General features: G+C 45.0%; 1 protein-coding gene across 1 annotated transcript in view; it reads right to left on the bottom strand.

The window, feature by feature from the left end:
• LOC109916713 (1,4-alpha-glucan-branching enzyme-like) overlaps window positions 1-6,000 on the bottom strand; it is a 525,476-nt gene that overhangs the window by 11,237 nt on the left and 508,239 nt on the right. The window lies entirely within an intron of this gene.

The raw sequence follows: 6,000 nt of genomic DNA, 5'->3' as shown, positions 1-6,000 counted from the left end.
GGGCGTGTGTGCAGGGCGTGTGTGCAGGGCGTGTGTGCAGGGCGTGTGTGCAGGGTGTGTGGGCGTGTGTGCAGGCGTGTGTGCAGGCGTGTGTAGGAGCATCTGTGTGCGTGTGTGAATGAAGTGGGTGGGCAGTGTGGGGAATAGGGTCTGACAGAGGGGGGTGCGAGAAGAGGGCAGTGTGTGCACAAGGAGGATGTTTGCCAAAGGGAGAGAGCTTGTGAGAGGGATCTGTATGCATGTGAAAAAGTGACCAACTTTTATGCCTGAAAGATGAGGGGACATGAGAGGCAGAGATGCATATGAGGGAACTGTGTGCTTGTTAGGCGTGAGCATGCACATGGAAAGTGTGTGTGCGAGGCTGTGTATTCATGAGGGATATTTCAGAGTGGTTTTATATGAAAGCTGTGCATTTGATGAGCGTGCATGCAGCTGAGAGGAACGTGAGTGCATGAGTGAGTGTATGTGAAAGAGAGGGGGATGGGGATGTACACAAGGGCAATAGCTTGCACAGCCAAAAGGCATGTTGTGTGTTTTAGATGTGTGTGTGTGCAAGAGGAAGCAATGTGTGCATGTGGTGAAAGTCAGATGTCACACGGCACCAGGTTATAGTCTAACAGGTTTATTTGAAACCAGAAGCTTGAGGAGCGCAGCCCCTTTGTCATGTGCAGTGAGAGAGCAGAGTACACAGAGTTTACAGGCAGGGACGCCAAGGGCAGAGAGATCAAAAAGATCATTCAACTGATATGAGTGGAGTGTCAGATGATAAGTCTCTGCAGGTGATCAGGAGTGTTACATGGTGAGTAAAGTGTCAACAACTGAATAACCAGGGAAGGGATGACCAACAATCCGATTAAATGAGGCAGAGAAATAATTACAAAAAATTAAAAATAAAAGGTGGTGCTGGAGACAAACCAAATGACTAGAATAACATGACGGGTATAAGAGTTGCATGCTGAGGGTCTAACCAAAGTAATAAGTAATCCAAATCTGTACAAACTAATTAAGGTAGAGAGATCATAATTTATCAAGGTGATGATGTCAAAACAGGACAGTAAGGAAGATTTTACAGATATAGAACAGTGGTCCAGGGTCACATGTAGCACAACACGAACCCAAGATCACATTTGAGGCCGTCTTCACTGGTATGGAACTTGTCTGTCAGTTTCTGCTCGGTGATTCTGCTTCATTGTGTATCTCGAAGCTCGCCTTGGAGGACGCTTACCTGAAGATCGGAGGCTGAATGCCCTTGATTGCTGAAGTGTTTCCTGACTGGGAGAGGACATTCCTGTTTGGTGATTGTTGCGGAGTGTGAAGAACTGGTTGTTGAAATTGAAGACATTGTACTCGAGGATTAGACGGATGAGTTGTAGGATGGTGTCTGGAAATTGGCAGTTGTTGGTATTGAGTACTGAATTGTCCATTGTGATGAGGAATGTTCCTAGTTCGACTGGTCCGTGGGTGCTGGGTTTCTGTAAGAAATCTGTAGTGTTGTGACAGAAGCTGGGGGTTCCTTGTACTACGGGTTTCAAGATGCCCTCGACATAGCCAACTCATCCACTTCATCCTCAAGCACAAAGAACCAGTTCTTCATTCAGACACATGGAACAGCCATGGGGACTAAATTTGCACTTCAATACGCCAACATTTTTACACACAAGTTTGAGCAAGACGTCTTTGCTGCGCGGGACCTCCAACCAGCACTATACACCAGATACATTGACGACATTTTCTTCCTTTGGACTCATGGCAAGGAATCACTGAAACAACTACATAGTGATATCAACAAGTTTCATCCCACCATATGACTTACCATTGATTACTCTGTAGAATCAGTCTCATTCTTGGACACATGCATCTCCAATAAGCACAGAACCTCAGTACCTCACTCCATCACAAGCCCACAGATAACCTCACGATGCTGCATTTCTCTAGCTTCCACACTAAACATATTAAAGAAGCCATCCCCTACAGACAAGCCCTGCACATACATAGGATCTGCTCAGATGAGGAGGAACGTGATGGGCACCTGAAGGTTCTGAAGGACGCTCTCATAAGAATGAGATACGATTCCCATCTGATCGATTGCCAGTTCCTGTGCCAAAGCAATAAACTGCAACAACCTCCTCAGAAGACAGGCACAGGATATGACTGATAGAGAATCCTTCATCATCCAGTACTTCCCCAGAGTGGAGAAACTATGCCACGTTCTTCTTAGCCTTCAATGTGTCATCGATGATGATGAGTCTCTCACAAAGATCCTTCCTGCGCCTTCACTTCTGGCCTTCAAACAACCACCAAATCTTAAACAGACTATTGTTCACAGCAAACTACCCAGCCTTCAGCTCAGCAGGTCTGGCAGCATCTGTGAAGCGAAAATCAAGGTTAACGTTTCGGTTCCGGTGACCCTTCCTCAGAACTGGACCCGAAACGTTAACTCTGATTTCTCTTCACAAATGCTGCCAGACCTGCTGAGATTTTCCAGATACTTCTGTTTTTGTTCTGATTTATAGTATCCACAGTTCTTTTGGATTTTACTCAGCATTCAGGACAACATTGACCATAACACCAAACAACCCTGCCATGGCAACCTCTACAAGACATGTCAGGTCATTGACATGGACACTACCATAACACATGGGAACACCACCCACCACTAGCATGGCAGGTACTCATGTGACTTGGCCAATGTTGTCTATCTCATACACTGCAGGTAAGGATGCCCTGAGGCATGGTATAGTGGCGAATCTATGCAGAAGCTACGACAACAGATGAATGGACACCACGCAACAATTGCCAGACAGGAATGTTCCCTCCTAGTCGGGGAACACTTCAGCTTCCGACCTTCAGGTAAGAGTTCTCCAAAACGTCCTTCGAAATACATAACAAAGCAAAATCGTTGAGCAGAAACTGATAGCCAAGTTCTGCACCCATGAAAATGGCCTCAACCGTGATCTGGGGTTCATGTTGCGCTATATGACCCCATCGTACTATTCTGTATCTGTAAAATCTTCCCTACTGTCCTGTTTTCACACCATCACCTTAATAAATTGTTATGATCTCCCTACCTTGATGAGTTTATGCAGTTTTGACTTACTTATTACTTAAGTACAGGAGTTGCATGCCGAGGGTCTAACCTATTATGTTATTTCAGCATTTGGTTTGTCTGCAGCACCACCTTAATTTTAATTTTTTGTAGTTATCTCTCTGCCTTACTTAATCAGAATATAAATCATCCCTTCGCTGGTTATTCAGCTGTTGACACTTTACTCACCATCTAACATTCTTGGTCACCTGCAGAGACTTATCATCTGACACTCCACCCATACCAGTTAGATGATCTTTTAATCATTCTGCCCTTGATCACTCTTCCTATAAGCTCTGGGTCTGTGTGCTCTGCTCTCTCACTGCACCTGAAGAAGGGGCTGCGCTCCTCAAGCTTGTGTGATTTCAAATAAACCTGCTGGGCTCTCACCTGGTGCCATGTGATTTTTGACTTTGTCCACCCCAGTCCAACACTGGCACCTCCACATTGTGGTGAGTGAGAGAGACAGACAGGGGAGTTTAAGAGACAGGGATGTGGTTTGAACAGGGAGGTAGGTGAGTCAAGGGGGTATGAAAACGAGGGGCGGGTAAAACAGAGCTTTGTATATTGGTGGCGTGAGTGCACACATCATTGCATCTTGGAAAGCCTCACTTGTACTTTGTGCATACAAAATAGATTTGTGCAGGGACTCTCCAACCAATTTTAGGGAAATACGTATAAACTAATTCCTTCGGGTTTCTTAAGATCTCCAACCGACTTCTCCATAGAAAGCATGTGCGATACGTCTATCACAAACAAAAACAGAGGCTCCTGGAAAAGCTTAGCAGCACCTGTGAGGAGAAATCAGAGTTAAGCTTTCGGGTCCGGTGACCCTCAGAATTGTTCCGAGTCACAGGACATGAAACGTTAACACTGATTTTTTTTCACAGATGCTGCTAGATCTGCTGAGCTTTTCCAGCAACTTCTGTCTTTGTTTCTGATTTACAGCACCCGCAGTGCTTTCGGTTTTTATGCAATATGTCTATGTCAGCCGATTGTGTGAAAGTGCATGTGGTGTGCGTGTGTGCACATATTGTGAATACACATTATTTCTCATTTCAAATTAAATGTCTATTCTTAATTCAAACACAATCCTGAACAGACATCACACTCCACGTAGGCGTCATTCTTCCTCACTCACAACAGTATACTTTGGGAGATCGATCCAGATACAATTATTTGTCCTTCTGTTCCGAGAACATCAATTATAGAGTTTGCAGAGATTGTGAACATTAGTTTAGCATTGTGAAGAACAGTACAAATCATTTTCTAAAGCTGCTTCCACAGATACTGTTGGTCTCTCAGTTGCCCAGTCCTGGAGTGAACTCTGGCTCCTGGAACTGGCCAGTGCAATATGAGCTAGACTTCTGCCAAAACGGTGACAACGCCAGTAGTACTACATTAGATACACATCCCCCATTTTACTGTCACCGGAACCTAAATGTTAATTCTGTTTCTCTCTCCACATATGCTGCTAGGCCTGCTGAGTTTCTCCAGCAATTTGTTTTTGCTTGAGTTTAGTGTGAAACTTGTTTTAGGTCCCTGGAGAGACACTCAATGAAGAACAAAGAACAAGACAGTGCATCACAGGAACAGCCCTTCGGTCCACCAAGCCTGCACTGACAGGATGCCTTTCTAAACCAAAAATCTTCAGACTCTATGCTGTCCAGATCCCTCTATTTCCCGTCTATTCATATATCTGTCAGGATACATCTTAAACATTGCTATTGTATTTGTTTCTACCTTGGCACTGCCTTCCAGGCATTTAACACACTTCTTTTCAAAAAAAAACTTACCTCTCAAATCTCCTTTAAACTTTCCCCCTTTTACCTTAAATCTACGTGCCCCTAGTAATTGACATTTCTACCCTGGGAAGAAGACGCCGGTTGTCCATTCTATCCATGCCTCTCATACTTTTCTAAACTTTTAGCAGATCGTCCCATAGCCTCTGATGTTCAACTGAAAACAAACTAAGTTCATTCAATCTTCACACAGGTATTTCTCTCCAAATCCGGCAACATCTTGGTAAACCGTTCCTGTACCCTCTCTAAAGTCCCCACGTTCTCCTGGTAGTGTGGCGACCATTCTGATGTGGCTGAACTAAAGTTCTATACAGCTGCAACTGTTGCCAATTTTATACTCTATGACCCGACTGATAAAGGCAAGCACACCATACGCCTCCCTGACCACTTTATCCACTTGTGGTTGCCACTTTCAGAGAACTGTGGATCTGTGCACCTGGATCCTTCTGTGTGTTCATGCTACTAAGGGTTCTGCCATTTACGGTATACCTCCTTCCTGCATTCGACCTTCTAAAATGCATCACCTCGCATTTATCCAGATTAATTTCCATCTGCCAGTTCTCGACCAAGACCCCAGCCTATTTACATCCTGTTGTAAACTATAGCAATCCTCCTCATTATTCGCAGCTCCCCCAGTCTTCCAGTCATCTGCAAACTTACTGATCAGGTACCTACATTCTCCTCTAAATAGAATGGAAGAATAGAATCCCTACAGTGTTGAAGCAGGACATTCAGCCCATTGAGTCTACACAGACCCTCCCAACAGTATCCCTCCCAGGCCTAACCTCCTACCCTATCCCTGTAACCCTGCATTTCCCATGGCCAATTCACCTAACCTGCACAGCTTTGGCCTGTGGGAGGAAACTGGAGCACCCAGAAGAAACCCATCCAGACACAGGGAGAATGTGCAAACTCCACACAGACAGTCACCCGAGGGTGGAATCGAACCTGGGTCCCTGGCGCTATGAGGCAGCAATGCTAACTACCGAGCCACCATAACACCCTTAAATCATTTATATATATTACAAACAACAGGAATCCCTGCACTGATTTCTGTGGAACATCACTGGTCACAGATCTCCAATTTGAAAAACACCCTTCAGCTGCTACCCT

Source organism: Rhincodon typus, chromosome 11 (genome assembly GCF_021869965.1).
Source record: "Rhincodon typus isolate 14 chromosome 11, sRhiTyp1.1, whole genome shotgun sequence".
Classification (NCBI taxonomy): domain Eukaryota; kingdom Metazoa; phylum Chordata; class Chondrichthyes; order Orectolobiformes; family Rhincodontidae; genus Rhincodon; species Rhincodon typus.
The sequence above is the reverse complement of the archived record's forward strand: the minus strand, read 5'-3'. Positions and strand labels throughout refer to the sequence as shown.